Source organism: Pristiophorus japonicus, chromosome 21 (assembly GCF_044704955.1).
Source record: "Pristiophorus japonicus isolate sPriJap1 chromosome 21, sPriJap1.hap1, whole genome shotgun sequence".
In the NCBI taxonomy this organism is placed as follows: Eukaryota; Metazoa; Chordata; class Chondrichthyes; family Pristiophoridae; genus Pristiophorus; species Pristiophorus japonicus.
In genome coordinates, this window is record NC_091997.1 from 90,860,642 (window position 1) to 90,887,315 (window position 26,674).

The 26,674-nt window shown below is 50.4% G+C and overlaps 1 protein-coding gene across 7 annotated transcripts in view; it reads left to right on the top strand.

The window, feature by feature from the left end:
• Positions 1-26,674, top strand: part of LOC139234174 (talin-2) — a 379,178-nt gene that overhangs the window by 63,715 nt on the left and 288,789 nt on the right. For 5 of the 7 annotated variants that reach the window (XM_070865210.1, XM_070865207.1, XM_070865213.1 and 2 more), the window contains exon 2: positions 25,079-25,125. The gene's annotated coding sequence lies outside the window, so the exon portion shown is untranslated. Of the gene's footprint in view, positions 1-5,806; positions 5,866-12,467; positions 12,588-25,078; positions 25,126-26,674 lie in introns of those variants that run through there. The other 2 variants (XM_070865212.1, XM_070865208.1) reach the window with 2 other exon arrangements.

A 26,674-nucleotide genomic window follows, 5' to 3' on the forward strand; every position in this document is an offset into this window, starting at 1 on the left:
GATCTGATCTTTACGGGAAGGGTCATTCACGCCAACGGGAAGTTTGATTGATTGTAGTCATCTTTGTCGTTCTCAACACCCGACATTGTGCGTGCCGATTTCATTGATGGTCCCTTGGCAGAGCCTGTGTTTACCAGGCGTTTCGCATTGGAGCAGTTGTCGGCCATGGTTGGTGCCGGGCGAGTTGCTGCAGGGCAATCACCGACACCAGCCTCCTTGCCAGGTTGGCCATATTTACAGACTTGACCGTGCCAGCATGAGGCGCCTCCGCAAATGAACTATGCTCGGGGCAAGAGGCATTTTCTCATTCCTGTGTTCAAATCATGCCTTCGCCGTTCCCTATCTCGGTAACCATCACCAGCCTTACAGTCCTCTGAGATCTCTGCACTCCTCCAATTCTGACCGAGAAACATAGAAACATAGAAAATAGGTGCAGGAGTAGGCCATTTGGCCCTTCTAGCCTGCACCGCCATTCAATGAGTTCATGGCTGAACATACAACTTCAGTACCCCATTCCTGCTTTCTCACCATACCCCTTGATCCCCCGAGTAGTAAGGACTTCATCTAACTCCCTTTTGAATATATTTAGTGAATTGGCCTCAACAACTTTCTGTGGTAGAGAATTCCACAGGTTCACCACTCTCTGGGTGAAGAAGTTTCTCCTCATCTCGGTCCTAAATGGCTTACCCCTTATCCTTAGACTGTGACCCCTGGTTCTGGACTTCCCCAACATTGGGAACATTCTTCCTGCATCCAACCTGTCTAAACCCGTCAGAATTTTAAACGTTTCTATGAGGTCCCCTCTCATTCTTCTGAACTCCAGTGAATACAAGCCCAGTTGATCCAGGCTTTCTTGATAGGTCAGTCCCACCATCCCGGGAATCAGTCTGGTGAACCTTCGCTGCACTCCCTCAATAGCAAGAATATACTTCCTCAAGTTAGGAGACCAAAACTGTACACAATATTCCAGGTGTGGCCTCACCAAGGCCCTGTACAACTGTAGCAACACCTCCCTGCCCCTGTACTCAAATCCCCTCGCTATGAAGGCCAACATGCCATTTGCTTTCTTAACCGCCTGCTGTACCTGCATGCCAACCTTCAATGACTGATGTACCATGACACCCAGGTCTCGTTGCACCTCTCCTTTTCCTAATCTGTCACCATTCAGATAATAGTCTGTCTCTCTGTTTTTACCACCAAAGTGGATAACCTCACATTTATCCACATTATACTTCATCTGCCATGCATTTGCCCACTCACCTAACCTATCCAAGTCACTCTGCAGCCTAATAGCATCCTCCTCGCAGCTCACACTGCCACCCAACTTAGTGTCATCCGCAAATTTGGAGATACTACATTTAATCCCCTCGTCTAAATCATTAATGTACAATGTAAACAGCTGGGGCCCCAGCACAGAACCTTGCAGTACCCCACTAGTCACTGCCTGCCATTCTGAAAAGTACCCATTTACTCCTACTCTTTGCTTCCTGTCTGACAACCAGTTCTCAATCCATGTCAGCACACTACCCCCAATCCCATGTGCTTTAACTTTGCACATTAATCTCTTGTGTGGGACCTTGTCGAAAGTCCAAATATACCACATCAACTGGTTCTCTCTTGTCCATTCTATTAGTTACATCCTCAAAAAATTCCAGAAGGTTTTTCAAACATGATTTTCCCTTCATAAATCCATGCTGACTTGGACCGATCCTGTCACTGCTTTCCAAATGCATTGCTATTTCATCCTTAATAATTGATTCCAACATTTTCCCCACCACTGATGTCAGGCTAACCGGTCTATAATTACCCGCTTTCTCTCTCCCTCCCTTTTTAAAAAGTGGTGTTACATTAGCTACCCTCCAGTCCATAGAAACTGATCCCAAGTCGATAGACTTTTATTTTTACTCCAGACAGGGATGTACAATTGCTGAAGTTCATCCATGTGATCTTTAAATGTTTGCCATTGCCTATCCACCGTCAACCATTTAAGTATCATTTGCCAGTTTATTCTAGCCAATTCACGCCTCAAACCATCGAAGTTACCTTTCCTTAAGTTCAGGACCCTAGTTTCTGAATTAACTGCGTCACTCTCCATCCTAATAAAGAATTCTACCATATTATGGTCACTCTTCCCCAAGGGGCCTCGCACAACAAGATTGCTAATTAGTCCTTTCTCATTACACATCACCCAGTCTAGGATGGCCAGCTCCCTGGTTGGTTCCTCGACATATTGGTCTAGAAAGCCATCCCTAATACACTCCAGGAAATCCTCCTCCACCGCATTGCTACCAGTTTGGTTAGCCCAATCAATATGTAGATTAAAGTCACCTATGGTAACTGCTGCACCTTTATTGCATGATCTCTAATTTCTTGTTTGATGCTGTCCCCAACCTCACTACTACTGTTTGGTGGTCTGTACACAACTCCCACGTGTTTTCTGCCCTTTGGTATTCCGCAGCTCCACCCATACCGATTCCACATCATCCAAGCTAATGTCCCTCCTTACTATTGCATTAATTTCCTCTTTAACCAACAATGCCACCCCCACCTCCTTTTCCTTTCTGTCTATCCTTCCTAAATGTTGAATACCCTTGGATGTTGAGTTCCCAGCCTTGGTCACCCTGGAGCCATGTCTCCGTGATGCCAATTACATCATATCCGTTAACTGCTATCTGCGCAGTTAATTCATCCACCTTATTCCGAATATTCCTCGCATTGAGGCACAGAGCCTTCAGGCTTGTCTTTCTAACACACTTTGCCCCTTTAGAGTTTTGCTGCAATGTGGCCCTTTTTGCTTTTTGCCTTGGGTTTTTCAGCCCTCCACTTTTACTTTTCTTCTTTCTATCTTTTGATTCTGCCCCCATTCTACTTCCCTCTGACTCCCTGCATAGGTTCCCATCCCCCTGCCATATTAGTTTAACTCCTCCCCAACAGCACTAGCAAACACTCCCCCTAGGACATTGGTTCCGGTCCTGCCCAGGTGCAGACCGTCCGGTTTGTACTGGTCCCACCTCCCCCAGAACCGGTTCCAATGTCCCAGGAATTTGAATCCCTCCCTGCTGCACCACTCCTCAAGCCACGTATTCATCTGAGCTATCCTGCGATTCCCAGTCTAACTAGCACGTGACACTGGTAGCAATCCTGAGATTACTACTTTTGAGGTCCTACTTTTTAATTTATCTCCTAGCTCCCTAAGTTTGTCTTATCGGACCTCACCCCGTTTTTTACCTATATCGTTGGCACCTACGTGCACCACGTCAACTGGCTGTTCACCCTCCCTTTTCAGAATGCCCTGCACCCGCTTCGAGACATCCTTGACCCTTGCACCAGGGAGGCAACATACCATCCTGGAGTCTCGGTTGCGGCCGCAGAAACGCCTATCTATTCCCCTTACCATTGAATCCCCTATCACTATAGCTCTCCCTCTCTTTTTCCTGCCCTCCTGTGCAACAGAGCCACCCACGGTGCCATGGACTTGGCTGCTGGTGCCCTCCCCTGATGAGTCATCCTCCCCAACAGTACCCCAACCGGGTATCTGTTTTGCAGGGGGATGACCGCAGGGGACCCCAGCACTACCTTCCTTGCACTGCTCTTCCTGTTGGTCACCCATTCCCTATCTTGCTGTGTACCCTTTACCTGCGGTAAGACCAACTCGCTAAACGCGCTATTCACATCATTCTCAGCATCGTGCATGCTTCAGAGTAAATCCACCCGCAGCTCCAGTGCCGCAATGCGGTCCGTCAGGAGCTGCAGCCGGACACACTTCCCGCACACGTAGTCGTCAGGGACACCGGAAGCGTCCCTGACTTCCCACATAGTACAGGAGGAGCATAACGCGTGTCCGAGCTCTCCTGCCATGACTTAACCCCTAGATAAACTTAATTTGGCAACAACAATGCTAAAAGGTTACTTACTGCTGAAGAAAAGAAAAAGAAAAACTACTCATCAATCACCAGCCAATCACTTACCCCCTTGGCTGTGATGTCACCTTTCGATTTCTTTCTACTTCTTTTTGCCTCCCTGCTGCAGCTGCACTGGCTGGGCCTGTTGTAGGCCTCCGACCCCTCCTCGACCTCCCTGCTGCTCGCACTCCCGCCTCTCCGACGCGTTGAGCCTTTTGTAGGCCTCCGACGTCCCCGGACTCCCGCCTGCTCAGCGGCGATTCTGGAAATTAGGGGTAATGGATGCTCCAGACAGCGGGCAGAGGGGGTCGTTCAGCCTGACTGCCTGCCTCTCTTCCACGACTACATTCGAGCCAGGGTGTCCCTGGAGATGGAGCACGCGGTATTCACCGGTACGCTCGCGGCCTTCTGCGAGAGGTGGGCACCGGAGGGACTGGAGTGCATCATCACTCCCAGCAACCAAATTTTAATTTGATCTGTTAAGGTTTCTTTAAAGTCTGTTTGTTAATTTGTGGGTTCTACTGCCACTCGGCTTTATCTGTTAATTTAAAAATTGTTGTAGAGCTGTTGAGTTGGGAGTGGCTTAGCCAGTCACATGATGTTCACAAAACTCAATAAAACCCCAGCCAATTGGGTTCGGGGAATCCACGATGAGGCAGGTGGTTGTGAGCCTGGTGGATGAACTGGTAATGTGTCGTGTGATTGTTAAACCTTTGCTAATAAACTAACTAATTCTTAATAGCAATGTGTTGCTATGAATTCTTAAGCAAGAACCCATGAAGCAAATACATTACGACGGGGCACTAAGTTTAAGTCTGGATATTAGTGTTTTTGTTAATGGTGTGTACAAAGTACATTTTTAAAATGAAATTTAGAAGTCGCCTTTTCATGAAGTTATTGCTGGCTACTGAATCCTTTTTGTGTCATGGTTAGAGCACAGAGACGGACCACATGGCCCCTCAACTCAATGTTGGAGCAGACAGGAGTCATCTAGTCGAATCCCATTCTACCACTCGCTCCCCAGATCCACTTTCAAACAACTAACTAAATCCCCACTTATAAACGCTCCATTGTGGCAGAGTATTCCCCATCCTAACTGTGAATATTCTTTGCAGAATGATCCCCTCCTTCTCGGGCCATCCATCTGGGTCCGTCGAGAGGGTGAGCTAGCTGCTAGCTAGGGCTGTAGTGATACCCACCCTCCTGTATGGCTCAGAGACATGGACCATGTACAGTAGACACCTCAAATCGCTGGAGAAATACCACCAACGATATCCCTGCAAGATCCAACAAATCCCCTGGGAAGACAGGCAACATCCCCAGCATTGAAGCACTGACCACACTTGATCAGCTTCACTGGGCAGGCCACATTGTTCGCATGCCAGACACGAGACTCCCAAAGCAAGCGCTCTACTCCGAACTCCTTAGCGGCAAACGAGCCAAAGGTGGCAGAGGAAACGTTGCAAGGACACCCTTAAAGCCTCCCTGATAAAGTGCAACATCCCCACTGAGACCTGGGAGTCCCTGGCCAAAGACCGTCCTAAGGGGAGGAAGAGCATCCGGGAGGGCGCTGAGCACCTCGAGTCTCGTCGCCAAGAACACGCAGAAACCAAGCGCAGGCAGCGGAAGGAGCGTGTGGCAAACCTGTCCCACCCACCCCTTCCTTCAACCACTGTCTGTCCCACCTGTGACAGGGACTGTGGTTCCCGTATTGGACTGTTCAGCCACCTGAGAACTCACTTTTAGAATGGAAGCAAGTCTTCCTCGATTCCGAGGGACTGCCTATGATGATGATGATGATGATTCCCGTTCTGGGCTGGCCTCCAGGAGGCAGACAGCTGGGCTTCCCCCCCACCCCCCTCGAGTTGAGGGACGGCCCAGCGAACCAGGCGTTTGTGCTGCAAGTTGTCGGCCTCTTCACTCTCCTGGTTCCTGTCCGTCTGTTCCACATTAGGGCTGCAAGGTGAGAAATGTTTCCCCCTCGGACTTCCAGTTGTTTGGCCAAAGCCCAAAGACCGAACAAGAAGCGGGGGGGAGCAGTGCGGAGCGGGGGGAGCAGTGCGGAGCGGGGGGAAGAGTGGGGCGGAACTGGGTGGTGCGGTGGGGGGAGCAGGGTAGCGGGGTAGAGCGGTGGGGAGTGGGGTGGTTGGGAGCGGGGGGGAATAGAGCAGAGCGGAGCGGGGGGAGGGGGAGAGTGGGGGGGTGAGGGGGAGGCAGTGGGGCGGAATGGGGTGGTGCGGTGGGGGGAGCAGAGCGGCGGGGAGCAGGGTAGCGTGGAGCGGGGTAGAGCGGTGGGGAGTGGGGTGGTTGGGAGCGGGGGGGGAATAGAGTGGAGCGGGGGGAGGGGGAGAGTGGGGCGGTGAGGGGGGGGGGGCAGTGGGGCGGAACGGGGTGGTGCAGTGGGGGAAGCGGAGCAGGGTAGCGCGGGGCGGGGCGGGGGGGCACACCTGCCCCTTTGCCAGCCTGTGTGGGACCGGCAGGAGGAGTAATACATCACAAGACATGGTATTAACTGAAACACACGAGCTGCTGTTTTACACGGCCTTCTGGCAGCTGGCTGAGATTTTTGAAGTTGGAAATGAATGGATTACTATTGGTCGTGAGCAGATGAAGCAGTATCGCTCCTGGCCATTGCTGACAGTGCCGTCGCCTTTCAAACCTTGTGTTTTTTGTTCTGTACTTATTCCCATGACTGTCAACTGATGAAGCAGCTCCCTGAGGAGGAGGCCGTCTGATTTGACAATGTCAAATGGAAGGAATGCTCCATGCACAGCAGAGTTCTGCGCTGACCAAAACTCTCCATACTGAATGGGGTCAGAGATGCAGCTGAACTTTTGCCCCGAGCTTGGTGCTGTGCCATTATACAGCTCTTGTTGCTGAATGAATCAGGATTGCCGCTGTGCTCTTTGCCTTTTATATCGGGGGAGCTCTGTTTACCAGCGGCTATTTGGTGTTGGTGTCGTACTTGAGGGAGTGCTGCACTGCCGGAGGTGCCGTCTTTTGGTGGAGAGGGTGGTTGACTCTGTCAGCCTGTTCTGGTTGATGTAAAAGATTTGGTGGCACAGTTCAAAAGAGTGAGGAGTTCTAATGGAATCCTGACCTCGATCAACGCCACCAAAAACAGATCAGTTGGCCATCTGTCGCTGGCTCGGTGGGCAACACTCTCGCCTCTGAAGGCTGTGGGTTCACGGCCCACTCCAGAGATTTCAGCACAGAATCTCGGCTCGCACTCCAGCGCAACACTGAGGGAGCACCGCACTCTCGGAGAATGCTGCCTTCTGGATTATCTGGTTATCATCACATTGCTGTTTGTGGGAGCTTGCTGTATGCAAATTGGTTGCCGTGTTCCGTTACAACAGCGATGACACGTTGAAAGTACTTCATTGGTTGTAAAGCCCTTTGGGCCATCCTGTGATCATGCAAGTTCCTTTTATTTATCTCGCGTGCTGCGTGCAGATTGGCTGCTGCATTTCCTACATTCATCATATCATCATAGGCAGTCCCTCGGAATCGGGGAAGACTTGCTTCCACTCTAAAAGTGAGTTCTCAGGTAGCTGAACAGTCCAATATGGGAATTACAGTCTCTGTCACAGGTGGGACAGACAGTGGTTGGAGGAAAGGGTGGGTGGGACTGGTTTGCCGCACGCTCCTTCCGCTGTCTGCGCTTGTTTTCTGCATGCTCTCGGCGACGAGACTCGAGGTGCTCAGTGCCCTCCTGGATGCACTTCCTCCACCTAGGGTGGTCTATGGCCAGGGACTCCCGGGTGTCGGTGGGGATGTTGCACTTTATCAGGGAGGCTTTGAGGGTGATTACACTTCAAAAGTACTTCATTCCTGTGAAGCGCTTTGGAACATCCTGAAGACCTGAGACATTCTATATAAATGCAGGTGCTTTTTATCTGGGGAATTGGGATAGAATAACTCTGGCCCCAACTTCGACACATATCCGAGAAGCAATGAGTCACAGTGCCGGCTGGTTTGATCTCGGTCGGAGACTCCAGGGACCTTTACTTTTACAAAGATGGTATTCCTTGCTAAATTCCTGTCTTCCCACCTAGCTTACTATTTTCAGAAACCTCCTCACCACATTCCCTTGGACTGTGTCTTCGCTCCTTCAACCTATCCCTCCCCATCTCTCCCTCCCCATCTCTCCCTCCCTAGCTCTCCCTCCCCATCTCTCCCTCCCCCAGCCCCACTACCACCCGAGATGTCTGCGCTCCTCTAATTCTGCCCTCCTGAGCATCCCTGATTATAATCGCTCCACCATCGGTGGCCGTGCCTTCTGTTGCCTGGGCCCCAAGCTCTGGAACTCCCTCCCTAAACCTCTCCGCCTCTCTACCTCTCTTTCCTCCTTCAAGACGCTTTTTAAAACCGACTTCTTTGACCAAACTCCTGCCCTAATTTCTCCTTATGCGGCTCGTTTCTTTTATCTCCTAACGCTCTTGTGAAGCGCCTTGGGACGTGTCACTGCGTTAAAGGCGCTATATAAATACATGCAGTTGTTGTATAAACTATTGATGCGGTAAATCCAGATTGCTGCTGCTAAGTATTCTCGGAACAGAGAATCCGAGGATATAAATGTCAATTCGTATCGTTTGCCAATCTGGAATGTTCAGCAGGAAAAAAACTTCACTCCGAATAACGTTTGGAATATGGTGCCAGAAAAAGGTTTAAAAACAGCGGTTATTCAAAATACAATTAGATGTCATCACAGGAGACAATGGACTACCCTCAATGGGCCAAATTGTCTTTTTTTATCCCTGATTGTTATATTCTTAAGGAATGCAGTTGGCTTAAGGAGCATCCTTAACTATTTTGGTGCATCCCTTGATGTCACTGCCAGCATACTTGATGCAGCGTTTGGCCCTGGGAATGACCAATAATCTTGGAGACCGACTCCTCAGGGCAATTCTTCCTTTGAACATGACCTCCTGTTAATCTTGGGGTGCGGTCCTGGCCTTTCAAAGCCGATGTATCCATGTGTGAATCATAGAATCATAGAAATTTACAGCACACAAGGAGGCCATTTCCTACATTACAACAGTGACTGCACTTCAAAAAGTACTTCATTGGCTGTGAAGCACTTTGGGACGTCCAGTGGTTGTGAAAGGCGTTATATAAATCAAAGTTATTCATTCATTTCGGCCCATCGTGTCCGGGCCGCCGGCCAAGAGCTATCCAGCCTAATCCCACTTTCCAGCTCTGGGTCCGTAGCCCTGTCGATTACAGCACTTCAAGTGCACATTTTTAAATGTGGTGAGGGTTTCTGCCTCTACACCCTTTCAGGCAGTGAAAAAACATTCCTTTGGCATCCTCTCTAAACCTCCTACATCCTATAAAAGAGCATACCACTACAACTCCCAGCGCGAGCCGTTCCAAGTTTGCGACGATTTCGAGGTGGGCGACTGACATCATCAAAACCCAGGAGAATGGGCAGAAACACTGGCGGGGCCCAGGTACAGTGAAGGGGTGGGCAGGTCGGGGCAGCAAGAGATGATGGCGGAGGTGTGGCGAGTGATTGAGGCGGAGTAACGATGGCCGATCGTGGCCGAGATTCGGCAAATGTTTGGTGTGGAGGAGTGGTGAGGGATTGTGGCGGAGGTGCGTTAAATGAGGGTACGGGGCCCAGAAGTGCCGAGGGCCCAGGGTCAGCACGGGCCAGCCCACACTGTGATATGTGTGTGCACTAGGTCCGTGCAGCAGAGCTGGTCTCCAATCGTCCTGGTTAACCCTTGCCACTGGACCAAGACCTAGCTCTGTCAAGCCCGTGTGGTGGCTGGTGTGCAACGGTCACCCCACGTTAAAAAAATCCACGCACAGGCATCTTCCATCCCCTCAATTGGAGTTCAGGACTGGAACATCGGGTCCTTCATTGAAACATATGTGAACTCGTGGGGAAGCAAGTCATCCTCGTTCAAGGGACCGCCTCTGATGATGATGATCCATGTGCACATGGGATAGGAGGAAGGTCTTGTGAATGCCGCAGGGATAGACAGCATCGTTGTTTGTCTCGGTACAGCTCCTCTGGTTTTCCAGGTCAGTACCGAGGGGAGGGAGGGAGGTAGGCTGAGGAGCGTGTGGTGCTGTGCGCACTGGTCTTCTTTAGAAGGTAACTGCTACCCTGCACCCGTGGAGAGGAATTTTACAAGTAAAGGGGAGAAAAAAAGAAAGATCTTGCATTTCTGTAGCGCCTTTCATAACCCCAAAGCGCTTTACAGCCAATGAAGTACTTCTGGAGTGTAGTCACTGTTGTAATGTGGGAAACGCAGCAGCCAATTTGCGCACAGCAAGCTCCCACACACAGCAATGTGATAATGACCAGATAATCTGTTTTAGTGATGTTGATTGAGGGATAAATATTGGCCAGGACACCGGGGATAACTCTTCGAGCTAGTGCCAAGATGCTCCCTCAGTACTGCGCTGGGAGTGTCGGCCTGGAACTTGAGTTAGAATCTCTGGAGTGGGACCAGGACCTGCATTATTCTGCCTCGAGAGGCAAGAGTGCAACCACTGATCTTGTGCATTGAGGGTAGGAAGGGAGCATCCTCATCGGATCTTGGCAAGGGGGAGGCACGGAGTGTTGTGGTGTGCTGTTGAGAATCGATCAATCGATGGATGGCCTGAGGGTGTGACTCCTTGCCTTGCTGTTAAACACGTTCCCAAACACAATGCTGTCTCCCATTGGGGCCGCACAGTCAGAGCAGAGGGGTTTCATTCAACGGCGAGGGTGTCGGGAACTGAGGTTGGAGGTCCCGAGGCCAGTATTTATTGCCTGTCCCTAATTGCCCGCGAGAAGGCGGTGGTGAGCTGCCTTCTGGAACCGCTGCAGTCCGTGTGGTGAAGGTACTCCCAAGGTGCTGACTTTGTCGTAGGGGTTTGGTATAACCGAGTGTCTCACTGGGCCATTTCAGAGGGCAGTTAAGAGTCATCCACATTGCTGTGGGTCTGGAGTCACATATAGGCCCAGACCGGGTAAGGGCGGCAGATTTCCTTCCCGAAAGGGCATTAGTGAACTAGATGTGTTTTTACGACAATCCGATAGTTTCATGGTCCTCATTACTGACCACATTGTTCGCATCGAGACCTAGAAACATAGAAAATAGGTACAGGAGTAGGCCATTCGGCCCTTCGAGCCTACACCACCATTCAATATGATCATGGCTGATCATGCAACTTCAGTACCCCATTCCTGCTTTCTCTCCATACCCCTTGATCCCTTTAGCCGTAAGGGCCACATCTAACTCACTTTTGAATATATCTAACGAACTGGCCTCAACAACTTTCTGTGGTAGAGAATTCCACAGGTTCACAATTCTCTGAGCGAAGAAGTTTCTCCTCCATCTTGGTCCTAAATGGCTTACCCCTTATCCTTAGACTGTGACCCCTGGTTCTGGACTTCCCCAACATCGGGAACATTCTTCCTGCATCTAACCTGTCCAGTCCCGTTAGAATTTTATATGTTTCTATGAGATCCCCTCTCATTCTTCTCAATTCCAGTGAATATAAGCCTAGTCAAACCAGTCTTTCTTCATATGTCAGTCTTGCCATCCCGGGAATCAGTCTGGTGAACCTTCGCTGCACTCCCTCAATAGCAAGAATGTCCTTCCTCAGATTAGGAAACTAAAAATGTACACAATATTCAAGGTGTGGCCTTACCAAGGCCCTGTACAACTGCAGTAAGACCTCCCTGCTCCTATACTCAAATCCTCTCGCTATGAAGGCCAACATGCCATTTGCCAGACACGAGACTCCCAAAGCAAGTGCTCTACTCGGAACTCCTTCACGGCAAACGAGACCCAGGTGGACAGAGGAAACGTTACAAGGGCACCCTTAAAGCCTCCCTGATAAAGTGCAACATCCCCACTGACACCTGGGAGTCCCTGGCCAAAGACCGCCCTAAGTGGAGGAAGTGCATCCGGGAGGGCACAGAGCACCTCGAGTCTCATCGCCGAGAGCATGCAGAAACCAAGCGCAGGCAGCGGAAGGAGCGTGCGGCAAACCAGTCCCACTCTCCCTTTTCCCTCAATGACTATCTGTCTCACTTATGACAGAGACTGTAATTCCCCTATTGGACTGTTCAGCCACCTAAGGACATTTTTAGAGTGGAAACAAATCTTCCTCGATTCCGAGGGACTGCCTATAATGATGATACCAGCTTTTTAAAAAAAAACAGATTTATTTAATTGACTGAATTTAATTCCCCCAGCTGCTGTGGTGGGATTTGAATTCGAGGTCCGGATTACGAGTCCAGTAACATAACCACTAAGCTACCCTATCCCACGCTCTTGTATTAGAGAGCAGCGAGAGGGAATTTGGAGTTTCTGGGACCTAGTTTTAATTCTCGAGGTGAGGGGAGGGAGCCTGACTCTCTCTGCACTTGTCCACGTGGAGGCCAGGCTATTCACTTGCTGTGCTGGTCACACGACAAGCTCTGTGCAGCAGGTTTATTTTGAGAATTGGCGTTGGGTCCCAGGGTTGCTAATTTGGGCTGCCCGTTTGGCCGAGATGTTATCGGAAGTCTTGCTATTTTTAGTCTACACATACAGACCACGTGGGGGAGAGCATTGTAAGGAAACGTTCCTCGCTCGCCGAAGACACAAATTTAAAGATTAAAGCAGCTCGGTTCGGCAGAATTTCGGGTAACTGGGCCGGCAGATGGCAAATACAGTAAAATGTGCAAAAACGGTCAGTCCATTTCGTTTATTATATTCATTCCTGGGATGTGGGCATCGCCAGCAAGGGCGGCATTTATTGGCCATCCCTGATTGCCTCCGAGAAAGTGGTGGTGAGCCGCTGCCTTGAACCACTGTTCTTGTAGCATTTGTTACAACTGCGTGTTTCGCTGGGCCATTTAGTGTCAACCACATTGCTGTGGGTCTGGAGTCACATCGAGGCCAGACCGGGTAAGGGTGGCAGATTTCCTTCCCTAAAGGACATTAGTGAGCCCAAACCAGACGGGTTTTCACAACAACCCGGTAGTTTCACAGTCACCATGACTGACATTAGCTTTTTATTCCAGATTTATTTAATTAACTGAATATAAATTCCCCAGCTGCCGTGGTGGGATTTGAACTCTGGCCTCTGGATCATTAATCCTCTGGATTACTGGCCCAGTAACAGAACCACTATGCTACCATCCACAGTAAGGGGCACAGCCAGATCTTCTTGTTGTGGAGGAGTTTCCGACAGAATACCTCACCTATCCATCGCCCAAAATGGACAATGCTCAGTCGTTCCACACCTCCCTCCCTCGCTCCTCACCCTCCCTCGCTCCTCACCCTCCCCTCCCTCGCTCCTCTCCCTCCCTCCCTCCCTCGCTCCTCCCCCCCGCCTCCCTCGCTCCCCCGCCTCCCTCGCTTCCCCCTCCCTCGCTTCCCCCTCTCTCGCTCCCCTCGTTCCTCACCCCCCCTCCCTCACTCCTCACCCCCCTCCCTCCCTTTGCTACACCCCCTCCCTCACTCACCCCCTCTCCCTCGCTCACCCCCCCCTTGTCTCGCGCACCCCCCCTCCCTCACTCCCCTTGCTTCCCCCCCTCCCTCGCTCACCCCCTCACTCCTCGCTCACCCCCTTCCCTCACTCACACCCCCCCCACCCCCCCCTCACTCCACACCGTGCCTGAATCCCTCCTTGACCACTGCAGAGAAACTTGGGATTCTCCCCCTCCACACCCCCCCCAACGCCCCCGCCCCTCCGTTCCAGTCACTGCCCTTTAGCTCTGGCAGAAGAATCTTGAGCATTTGGAAATCCCAGTAATCGAGGGAGGGAAGAGAATCCTCAGTATTTGGCTTGAAGCCAATACCAGTTGTCGCTGTCAGTTTGAGCGGGACGGGGGAGCGGGAGGGGTGGGGGCATCAGCCAGCCGGAAGTTGTATCCCAACGCCCCAATCCATTTGACACTTTTTATTCGTGGTCTTTAAAATAACCTGTTTTTTTCCAGTATCTGTGTTTAAGGTTGCATGTTGCCTAAAGCTTGTTATTTATCATTCAATACCGGGTGTTCATTCCTGTTTGATTCCTGCGTTACCTGACCTGCTTTCGTTTCTTCTTTAGAAACTTCACTTTAACGTTTTTCCAATCGTTCTTTTTTTGTGAAAGTTGCACCTCGGCAAAGTGAGTGATGTCACTGCTGGGAGGTAGAACACTCCTCCATTTATCACACCCAGTGTCGGCATTACTTCCCCCCCCCCCTCCCCCTCGCTCTCCCCCCCCCTCGCTCTCCCCTCCCCCTCGCTCTCCCCCCCCCCTCGCTCCCCCTTGCTCTCCCCTCCCCCACTCCCCCTCGCTCTCCCCTCCCCCTCGCTCTCCGCTCCCCCTCGCTCTCCCCTCCCCCTCGCTCTCTCCTCCCCCACTCTCCTTGCTCTCCCCTCCCCCTCGCTCTCCCCTCCCCCTCGCTCTCCCCTCCCCCTCGCTCTCCCCTCCCCCTTGCTCCCCCTCGCTCCCCCTCGCTCTCCGCTCCCCCTCGCTCTCCCCTCCCCCTCCCTCCCCCTCGCTCTACCCTCCCCCACTCCCCCTCGCTCTCCCCTCCCCCTCGCTCTCCCCTCCCCCTCGCTCTCCCCTCCCCCTCGCTCTCTCCTCCCCCACTCTCCTTGCTCTCCCCTCCCCCTCGCTCTCCGCTCCCCCTCGCTCTCCCCTCCCCCTCCCTCCCCCTCGCTCTCCCCTCCCCCTTGCTCCCCCTCGCTCCCCCTTGCTCTCCCCTCCCAGATAAAGTGCTGACTGATTCGGTGCGAAGTAACACTGCCCGCTGTGCCCTAGCCCCTCGAGAATAATGATTTGTGACTGAGGCGAGAGAGCTGTCACTGAGCCACATCTGTGGTGATTTCCCACAGCGGCCATCGTGTGGCCTGCGGGCGATGCTCATTGTGCCAGATATGGGGCAGTGTTGTACTGAAAGTTCCTGCCCCTCGGGCTGGGAGCGACACTGCCAGAGGAACCCTTACTGCCAGGGACACAGGAGGAGTGGCTGTCCCATCTACCCTGGTACGCTGTCAGCCAGATATTGTGTGATTACTGCCACGCAGCCTGCAGCAACACGCATCATCATCACAGACACTCTTTGTATCACGTGATTTATGAATTCCGAGCTGAGGACTTCAGAAGAAGGAGAGCGGTTTAGGCAGGGAGTTCCAGAGCTTAGGGCCCAGGCAACAGAAAGCACGACCACCAATGGGCGATTATAGGGATGCTCAAGAGGTTAATGAGCACATAGTGTCCTTGACCAATCCATCATAGGTAGTCCCTCAAAACGAGGAGGACTTGCTTCCACGCCAAAGAGGGATGAGTTTGATGAGTTCACAGGTGTTTCACTGAAGGACCTAATATTCCAGATCCCGAACTACATCCTGAAGGGTGGAAGATGCCTGTGCGTGGATTGTTTTAATGTGGGGTGGCCGTTGCACACCAGCCACCACACGGGCTTGACAGAGTTAGGTCTTGGTCCAGTGGCAAGGGTTAACCAGGATGACTGGAGACCTGCTCTGCTGCACGGGCCTAGTGCACACACATATGAGGACCATCAGTAGTCCATATATCTCTACATGGCCACTCATTTCAGCTCAAATTATGGATTGTAGGAGTTGAGCTACAGCGTTGATATTACCCTGACGGATGTAGTCACCAGTGTCACACTAATTAGAGGTTAATGGGTGAAACTCCATTTGAATTGGGAATTGGGGGGGGGGGGCGGAGTCCGAAAACATGATGCTGCTGATTCCCTGATTAAATAGTTGTGAGTGGTCTCCATTCTGTGTTATATTGTGTGTGGATATAAAGTATTTCTAGATCACACACTTGCTTTGGCACTCTGCTGACAATCAGTAGCACAAGGTAAGTGTGAGGATTGTAGGCAGTGTGGGTGAGAGGGGAATTCGATGGGCTGAAAGGGAATTGGACGATAAATACTCGCGGATAATATAACAGGAAACAGTAAGGTCATTTCTAGGCAGATTGAAACTAAAGGTGTAGTGGAAGCGTGGTTAGGAGCACTCTGGGTGAGAGATGGTGAGAGTGGGTGTACTCGAGAAAGATGTGGAACAACTAACGGATAACCATAGGAAAGGACATGTTCCAGATAAAATGAACGGACCTTAAAGTGCATCAGTCACTGGGCAGTGCTGGCTGTTCCCTGGACTGTGGAAAGAACCTGGAGTAAGGTTTGGTTTCCTGATCTGAGGAAGGATATACGTGTCTTAGAGGCGCTGCAACAAAGGTTCACTCGGCTGATCCCTGGGGTGAGAGGGTTGTCCTGTGGTGAGAGATTGTGTAGAATGGGCCGATACTCTGGAGTTTAGAAGAAATAAGAGGCGATCTCATTGAAACGTAAGATTCTGAGGGGGATTGACAGGGTGGATGCAGGAAGGATGTTCCCCCTGGCTGGACAGTCTAGAACCAGGGGTCACAGTCTCAGGATAAGGGGCCATAGAAACATAGAAAATAGGTGCAGGAGTAGGCCATTCGGCCCTTTGAACCTGCACCACCATTCAATAAGATCATGGCTGATCACTCACCTCAGTACCCCATTCTTGCTTTCCCTCCATACCCCTTGATCCCTTTAGCCGTAAGGGCCACATCTAACTCCCTCAAAGAGATGTGGAGAATGTCGGCCATTTAAAACTGAGATGAGGAGGAATTTCTTCTCTCAGAGGGTTGTGAATCTTTGGAACTCTCTGCCCCAGAGACCTGTGGAGGCTGGGTCATTGAATATGTTCAAGGCTGAGATAGAGAGATTTTTGGAGTCTAGGAGAATCAAGGGATATGGGGTTAGGGCGGGAAAGTGGTGATGGTATCATTGAAGTGTAATCTCTCTTGTAATGTAGGAAACACAGCAGCCAATTTGTGCACAGCAAGCTCCCACAAACAGCAGTGTGCTAATGACCAGAGAATCTGTTTTTTGTTACGTTGGTTGAAGGATAAATATTGTCCAGGACACCGGGGAGAACTCCTTGCTCTTCATAATAGTCCCATGGGATCTTTTACATCTACCTGAGAGGGCAGACGGGGCATCAGTTTAACGTTTCTTATTGAATGGCTCGAGGAGCAGGAGTAGGCCATAGGGCCCCTCGAGCCTGCTCCGCCTTTTGATACGATCATGGCTGATCCGATCATGGACTCAGCTCCACTTCCCTGCCCGCTCCCCATAACCCTTAATCCCTTATCGGTTGAAACTGACTATCTCTGTCTAAATTTAAATAGGGAGAGGCGAGGCCATGGAGGGATTTCAAAACAAGGGTAAGATTTTTAAAATCACGGCGTTGCTTAACCGGGAGCCGCTGTAGGCCAGCGAGCACAGGGGTGATGGTACCATTGAAGTGTAATCTCTCTTGTAATGTAGGAAACGCAGCAGCCAATTCGCGCACAGCAAGCTCCCACAAACAGCAATGTGATAATGACCAGAGAATCTGTTTCAGTGATGTTGGTTGAAGGATAAATTTAGTCCAGGACACTAGTGAGAATCCCCTGTTCTTCTTCATAATAGTGCCATGGGATCTTTTACATCCACCTGAGAGAGCAGGTGGGGCCTCGGTTTAACGTTTCATCCGAAAGACGGCACCTCCGACAGTGCAGCACTCCCTCAGCACTGCTCTGGAGTGTCAGCCTGGATTTATGTGTTTCAGTCCCTGGAGTAGGACTTGAACCCACAACCTTCTGACTCAGAGGCCAGAGCACGGCCAACTGAGATACCTGAAAGTGTTCTGCTGTTCCCATCCGTGTTTTACCATCTGACATTGTTAATTTGAACAGACCAATCACCATCTTCACCCTGAGCACAAGACCAGTTGCAGCTGTCGAGGGTTTGATGCTGTGTGTGGCACGTGCTAATCCACAATGGTCTGTTGTTGCTGTCCCTCATTATTTGTGCTCCAGACATTTTCCCCCGACCGATGATGCGTATTGGCTCTCCGCAGGGAGTGAGTGAGATCTTTAGAGCATCTCTCTGTAATATGGTCTTAATCACACCACACAAATAATCGCAACGAATTTTCAGCACCAACGGCGAGCATTCGGCCCAAGTGTTGTACGTCGGTTTGATGTTCCTCCCACCCCGCTTCATCTCGTGCGATCGCCGTTTCCTTCTATTCCTTTCTCCCTCCTGTTACTCCAGCTTCCCCTCAAAGGCATCTGGGCTAATTGCCTCAACCACTCTCTGTCAGTTAGGCCCAGGTTTAAATGGACCAGTTCATTGAGTTGAATTTCCCTCACTGTTGAGCTGATTGATGGCATAAAATTGCTATGGAAACCATTGGCTAGCTCCAGAGATTACTGTAACAAAGAGCTGCTGAAAACGTTAGTGAAATCTGTTCTATTGCTAAGGGCCCGTGTCCCCAGCCCGTTGCTAAAGGCCCATTCCCCCGGCCCGTTGCTAAGGGCCCGTGCCCCCGGCCCGTTGCTAAGGACGCGTGCCCCCGGCCCGTTGCTAAGGACGCGTGCCCCCGGCCCATTGCTAAGGACGCGTGCCCCCGGCCCATTACAAAGGACCAGTGTTCCCAGGCCCATTGTTAAGGCCCTGTGCCCTTGACCTGTTGCTTAGGGCCCATGTCCCCGGCCCGTTGCTAAGGACATGCACACTACACAGAGCATCAAGGAATACAGTCCAGAACAGTTCACACACTGAGGAACAGACAGTACAGAACAGTTCAGGTAGTTTGTTATTGAAGGGACGGTGGTAACTTGGGTACGTAATTGGCTCAGGGATCGGAGGCAAAGCGTAGGGGTGAATTGATGTTTTTTCTGACTGGAGGGCAAATATGCAATAAGGTTCCCCCAGGGATCAGTAATAGCACTATTGCTTCTCTTGTATATAAATGACCTGCACTTGTGTATAAAGAGAACAATTTCAAAGTTTGCAACTGATACAAAACTTGGAGAAATAGTAAATAGTAACAGACTTCAGGAGGCCAAATACAGACTGGGGAAATGGGCAGACATGTGGCAGATGCAATTTAATGTGGATAAATGTGGAGTGATGCACTTTGGGAGGAACAACAGTGAGAGGAAGTATAATTTGAGAGGGGTGTAAGAGCAGGGGGACCTGGGGTATATATTCACAAATCTTCGAAGGCGGCAGGGCAAGTTGAGAAAGCGTATGGGATACTTTGTAAACAGGGGCATTGAAATCCAAAACAAGGAACTGGTGCTAAACCTTTGCAAATCGCGGGTTAGGGCTCAGCTTGGGTGTTGTGTCCAATCCTGGGCACCGCACTTTAGGAAGGATGTCGAGGCCTTGGAGGGGGTATAGAGGAGGTTGACCAGGGAGATACCAGGGGCGAGAGATTTGAGTTATGTGAATAGATTATGAAGCTGGGATTGTTCCCCTTAGAGCAGAGAACGTAAAGGGGAGACCTCATGGAGGTGTTGAAAAGTATAAGATACATTGATAGAGCAAGTAGGGAGAACCTGTTCCTCTGGCAAGAGGGTATAGATTTAAAATAATTGGAAAAAGAACGAGAGATGGAGTGAGGAGAAATTTCTTCACACAGAGGGGTGTTGAGATCGGGAACGCATTGCCTGAAAGGGAGGTGGAATCCGCTTCCATAGGAGCTTTCTAAAGATACTTGGATGTGTATTTGAAGAGGATTAATTTGCAGGGCTATGTGGAAAAGGCCGGGTTGTGGGACTAATGCACGATCGCTTTTACAAAGAGCCTGCACAGGCACGATGGGCTGAATGGCCTCCTGTGCTGTAAGATTCTTGGATTGTATAACACTGGGGAACACACACACACACATTACCGAACCGTTACCATTAGTTACATGTACAGACGTTTTAGAAACCGGCAGTATGTCGTTGTATTTTGCGTGGAGTTTGTGTTCCGGTTTATCTGCGTGCTGGGTTCTGAATTCACAGTTCTGGCATGGGTTTATAGTGTTTCTCTGAATTGGTGATGTAACCCGGGCCTCAGTCTATCCCCTGTATCGCGTGCACTTGGTTTTATTTTTGGGGTAAGTTAGCAGGTCTCGTTGCGGGCTAGTAACCCTTGTGTTGCTGCTTGTCACGAGCTGGGACAGGACTGAGTGCTCTGTTACCGAGGAGGATGGCCTGTACGTCCATCCCACTGGCCTTACTCTGGGTCAGAGCCAAGCTTTTGCTGCAGCCTGCCAAATAAGGTCCCGGTAATGACGGGTCGTTTTTACAACTGTCGTTTGATTTTTTCCCCCCTCCCTGCTCAGTGAAACGTCGAGTCAGTGACTGTTGCACAGTGTGTGTGGGAGCGGGCTGTAGTACTTTGACACATGCGGGATTGGCACGGGTGATTGAATGAGCTGCAGGGGGATTTGGTTTTACAGGAGATTGGGTTGCAGATTGAAATCGCTAATGGCTGCATACCGGCATCCGAAATTGACGGGCAAGTTAGAACCAGCTGGTCCGTCCAACAGCACTCGGATGATGCCTGAAACAGCTTGACTGGACACCCCTTACCCCACCCCTCCCAATGGCCCCCAGCCGAGTAATCTCTTGGGAGAGGCAAAAAAAATCTGGAAAATCCTTGTCCGACCCCTTGTTACATAGAGGGATGTGACCGGGGCCCAGGAGAGGCGAGGGCCCAGGGGCAGCACGGGCCCAGCCCACACTGCGATGTGTGTGCGCTGGGTCCGTGCAGCAGAGCAGGTCTCCAGTCGTCCTGGTTAACCCTTGCCACTGGACCAAGACCTAGCTCTGTCAAGCCCGTGTGGTGGCTGGTGTGCAACGGTCACCCCACGTTAAAATAATCCACCCACAGGCATCATCCACCCTTCAGGATGTAGTTCAGGATCCGGAATATCATTGAAACACCTGTGAAACGCATCCATTTTTGGCGTGGAAGCAAGTCATCCTCGTTCCGAGGGACTGCCTATGATATGGCAAAAGAGCTATTGGACCAAAAATCGCCTTCTCTCAGGGCGCCTACGATGTGCGCACGCACCCATAGCGGCCCCGCAAATGCTGGTTCTCGGCGCGCGATGCACGTGCGCCCAATACCGGCACTTCCCGATCTGTCACATTGTCTCTTGGCAGTTCCAATGCCTCCCCGGGAGAAGAGCCTTTTGCGGGGCGGAGATTTGGGCTATTTGCCCAACTCCTGCCCAGGAATGTCCTTCAAGCTCTCGCGCTCGGTAAGCAAGCGTAAATTTCTGATCAACCACGCTTGTCGAGAAGTACCAGAGAGGAGGGAATTTTGCCTTGTGTTTTCTGTGGGGCAGTGTGAGAATTTCACACACACAATCCTAGAGTGATGCAGGTAGGAGGAGGCCTTTCGGCCCATCGTGCCTGTGCCAGCTCTGTGAAAGAGCGATCGAATTAGTCCCACTCCCCCCTGCTCGTACCCCAGAGCCCGGCACATTTCTCCTCTTAAAGTGGCTATCTAGTTCCCTTTTGAACGTTACTATTGAATCTGCTCCCACCGCCCTTTCAGGCAGCACGTTCCCGATCACAACTCGCTGTGTTTAGAAAAAAAATCTCCCCTTCTCCGCTGTCTCTTTTACAAATTATTGAATAGAAGCAAAACTCTTTACAGCACAGAAAGTGGCCATTCGGCCCATCATATTGCTATTGCTCATTGTGCATTGTACTTTATGACTATATAAATATTGATGGGAAGGCTGATGTGGAAGGGACTGAGTGGATACGGATGCGAACTTGCTGCAGCCATGAAGGTGGTGCTGGAATTGAGTCACTTGGTGAATTTGTCAATGTCGGCTATCAAGTAGTGAAGGTCTACTGTACACGGTCCATGTCTCTGAGCCATACAGGAGGGCGGGTATTACTACAGCCCTGTAGACCATGAGCTTGGTGGCGGATTTGAGGGCCAGGTCTTCAAACACTCTTTTCCTCAGGCGGCCGAAGGCTACACTGGCGCACTGGAGGCGGTGTTGGATCTCGTCGTCAATGTTTATGGAGCATGCAACTTGGTGGATGGACTTTGCTGGGCATAAACACTTTATTTTGCAAAATTGAAAAAGAAAACTGCATTTCTTCCGAAGTTATTGATTAAGGTAACTAACTAATTGCACCATATATTTGTAAAGGAAGAACTTGAATTTAAAAGGCACCACGTCACGTTCTAATGTACATCACACACAGGGTATGGTAGCACAGTGGTTATGGTAGTAGACCAGTATCCCAAGGCCCGGACTAATCATCGCTGAGACAAGAGTTCAATCCACACCACAGCAGCTGGGGAATTTAAATTCTGTTATTCAAATCCGGAATAAAAAGCTAGTCACAGTATTGGTGACCATGAAACTACCGGATTGTCATAAAAACCCGTCTGGTTCACTAACGCCCTTTAGTGAAGGGAATCTGCCGTCCTGTGAGTGAATTATCCACGTGTTTCTCGGGCGTTGAGCAGCTTTTGAGGCATTGTTACGTGAGCCGATTTGCACACACTGAATGAGCTGAATTAGCTGTTGATGTGTTGTTGGTGTGTAGGTCGTGGGGAGAACGTTGGTTTGGGCACTGGGAGAAAGTGGGATCAGGCTGGATCGCTGTTGGTCGGCCGGCACGGACACCACAAGACGGAATGGCCTCCTTCCGTGCCGTGAATTTGTGAGATGATTCTGTGAACCGCATCTGTTACTCCAGTCGTGCTGGGACATCTCCTCCTCCAACATCACTGAAACAGATGATCTGCTCATTATCACATTGCTGTTTGTACAACCTTGCTGTGCGCAGATGGGATGCAGTGTTTCCTACATTACATTACACTGACTACATTTCAAAACTCCTTAATCGCCTGTGAATGACTTTGGAATGCCCTGAAGTCGCGAAATGCGTTACCGTTTCCCTCCCTCCCTCCTTCCTTTCAGGTAGATAGGGCCTTGGGTTTCCTGAGCCTTACAATACACGGCATGTCTGACCATACAGCATTGCTTAAATTCATTTACTTCAGCCTGACTCCTGTCTAATAAGAACATCAGAAATAGGAGCAGGGGTGGGCCATACGGCCCCTCGAGCCTGCTCCGCCATTCAATAAGATCATGGCTGATCTGATCATGGACTCAGCTCCACTTCCCCGCCCGCTCCCCATAACTCCTTATCCCCTTATCGTTTAAGAAACTGTCTATTTCTGTCTTAAATGTATTCAATGTCCCGGCTTCCACAGCTCTCTGAGGCAGCGAATTCCACAGATTTACAACCCTCTGAGAAAAGAAATTTCTCCTCATCTCAGTTTTAAATGGGCGGCCCCATATTCTAAGATCGTGCCCTCTAGTTCTAGTCTCCCCCATCAGTGGAAACATCCTCTCTACATCCACCTTGTCAAGCCCCCTCATAATCTTATACGTTTCGATAAGATCATCTGAATTCCAATTCAGGGAACGCCCACATCTTTTGCTTTGTACTATCATCCCTTTTGTGTATAAACACAGAAAATGCTGGAAATCTCAGTGAGTCAGGCAGTGTCTGTGGAGAGAGAAACCGAGTTATTGTTTCGGGTCGATGACCCTTCGATATTTGTGTGTTCAGAATGCGCAATCTTGTAAACTGTTTACAGGCAGTAGGGGCAGGGTTAATACTTGGGATTCCTCCAGTCTGCAGGGTGTGACTGTTGCAAGAGGTACAAATGATGGATATGTGGGAGTATCGTGTGCGTACAGTGGCTGCTGTGGAACTGTCGAAAAGGGGAAAATAATTTTCTAAAATCCTCCCAAATTTATATGGGTGACGCAGGCCACGTTCCCCAAACGATGAATCTTACAGCAAGCTGGTGGGGGAGGTATGTGTGTACATCCAGTGATCTGCTCCGACTGCTGCTTGTAAACCAAATGTTGGGCGTGCGTCTGATCACCCGATATCTCCAGCCCAACTGCTCACTGCTTCCGTACGTTCCAGCAGCAATAAATGCAGCACCCAGCGACAGTGCTCCTGTGGGGGTGAGGGGGGAACTATCCCAGGGCTCCGAGTGTCAGCAGCAGGGTGCAGACACTTGCCCATACAGCTCACAGTGAGCGGAGTGGGCATCGATACTGAACAGCAAATAGACGCAAAGCACCAACTAAGGAGGAGAGAAAGACTTGCATTTATATAGTGCCTTTCACGACCACCGGACGCCTCAAAGTGCTTTGCAGCCAATGAAGCACTTTTGGAGTGTGGTCGCTGTTGTACTGTGGGTAATCTTCCAGTCACTCGGGCAAGGGATGGCCTATTCTATCACGTCAACATTGGTTTCTAGTCCTTATCACCAATCACGCACAGAAACCGGCCATTCGGCCTGTCGAGTCCGCACCGGGGTTTATGCTCCACACCAGCCCCCTCCCACACTCTCCATCTCACCCCATCAGCATAAACCTTCTCTTCCTTTCTCCCTTGTGTCTTTATCCATCATCATAGGCAGTCCCTCGAAATCGAGGAAGACTTGCTTCCACTCTAAAAGTGAGTTCTCAGGTGACTGAACAGTCCAATATGGGAATTACAGTCTCTGTCACAGGTGGGACAGACAGTGGTTGGAGGAAAGGGTGGGTGGGGAGTCTGGTTTGCCGCACGCTCCTTCCGCTGCCTGCGCTTGGTTTCTACATGCTCTCAGCGACGAGACTCGAGGTGCTCAGGGCCCTCCCGGATGCACTTCCTCCACTTAGGGCGGTCTTTGGCCAGGGATTCCCAGGTGCCGGTGGGGATGTTGCACTTTATCAAGGATGCTTTGAGGGTGTCCTTGAAACGTTTCCTCTGCCCACCTGTATGACTCACAGATGTGGACCATGTACAATAGACACCTCAAATCGCTGGAGAAATACCACCAACGATGTCTCCATAAGATCCTGCAAATCCCCTGGGAGGACAGACGCACCAACATTAGCGTCCTCGACCAGGTCAACATCCCCAGCATCGAAGCACTGACCACACTCGACCAGCTCTGCTGAGCGGGCCACATTGTCCGCATGCCCGACACAAGACTGCCAAAGCAAGCGCTCTACTCGGAACTCCTACACGGCAAGCGAGCCCCAGGTGGGCAGAGGAAACGTGTCTTTATCCAGCTTCCCCTGAAATGCAGCTGAAGCACCATCTTTGGCACACATGATGCTGTTCCCTTAAAGCCAAGGAAGGCCTGCCTGCCGCACAGGATTCTCTTCACTGTGTGGAGTACCATATCAGTGAATACTGTCGATGCACCAAGGCTGCGATAATGTACAGGAACAGCTTATGTGCGCGAGGGTTGCATAAGGTGTGCTTTACAACATTCACTAAACACTGCTCTTTGTCTCTTTCAGCTGTGATCACAGGACAAAAGCCACAGGATTAAGATCGCAGGATTAAGGTGAGATTTATTTTATCTCGGATCCCACTGGAATAAATGCCCACAAGGTCGTGTTTCCACTGGTGAAATGCAGTCCAGCCTTCAGTACCCAGTCTCAGTATTAAAGGAGAGATACTGCATTGGAGGCTGTTCAGAGAAGGTTCATGAGGTTGATTCCTGAGATGAAGGGGTTATCTTATGAAGAAAGGTTGAGCAGGTTGGGCCTATAATCATTGGAGTTTCGAAGAATCAGAGGTGATCTTATTGAAATGTATAAGATTCTGAGGGGACTGGACAGGGTAGATGCAGAGAGGATGTTTCCCCTCGTGGGGGAATCTAGAACTAGGGGGCATAGTCTCAGAATAAGGGGTCGGCCATTTAAAACTGAGATGAGGAGGAATTTCTTCTCTGAGGGTTGTAAATCTGTGGAATTTTCTGCCCCAGAGAGCTGTGGAGGCTGGGTCATTGAATATATTTAAGGTGGCGATAGACATATTTTTGAGCGATAGGGGAATGAAGGGTTATGGGGAGCAATAACGTGTGTCTGTCTCTGGTGTGTCTGTACACAATCTATTGGCAAGCATCAGTGAAGATCAACTCTTCATGCCACAATCATGAACTTGGATTATTTTTGAAAAGCCAGAGGCTAAATGCTTCAAACGATGCACTAACAGCAGGAAATGCTGGCTCAAAGAGTGAAAGCTTTTTACGGGACGCGGGTATTCAGGGTTATCGAGCCAAGACGGGTGGCTGGAGTTAAGATACAGCTGAGCCCTGATCACACTGAATGGTGGAACAGGCACGAGGGGCTGAATGGCCTCTTCCTGATATAATCTTAGAATAAGGGGCCGCCCATTTAAAACTGAGATGAGGAGAAATTTCTTCTCTGAGGGTTGTAAATCTGTGGAATTCGCTGCCTCAGAGAACTGTGGAAGCTGGGACATTGAATATATTTAAGATAGAAATAGACAGTTTCTTAACCAATAAGGGGATAAGGGGTTATGGGGAACGGGCGGGGATGTGGACCTGAGTCCATGCACGATCGTATTAAATGGTGGCGCAGGCTCGAGGGGCCAAATGGCCTACTCCTGTTCCTATTTCTTATGTTCCTGTTCCTATCCCTATCCTTTGTGTAATAGAGTGCGAGCTTGCTTGTCTGGTTTTTCATTTAATTGTTTAAAAGTAACATTTTAAGATAAACGCATTGAATCCAATCCCCGTCTCTTTAGCCTGTTCCAACGGAGATAGATGTTTGCAGCAAGGGTGGAAAGTGGAGACTGATGGAAGATCTTTGAGTGGGCACCACAGTAACTGTACACCAGTAATCACCTTTGCTTTAAGCAGGATTAAATGTGCAGCACTTGTCTGAGTGTGAACTATGACCTCTTTCCCCATTCTTAACCGATAAGGGGTTATGGGGAGCGGGCAGGGCAGTGGAGCTGATCAGATCACATCAGGATGATCAGGGCTGGGAACTCAACATCCAGGGGTATTCAACATTCAGGAAGGATAGAATAAAAGGAAAAGGAGGTGGGGTGACATTGCTGGTTAAAGAGGAGATTAATGCAAT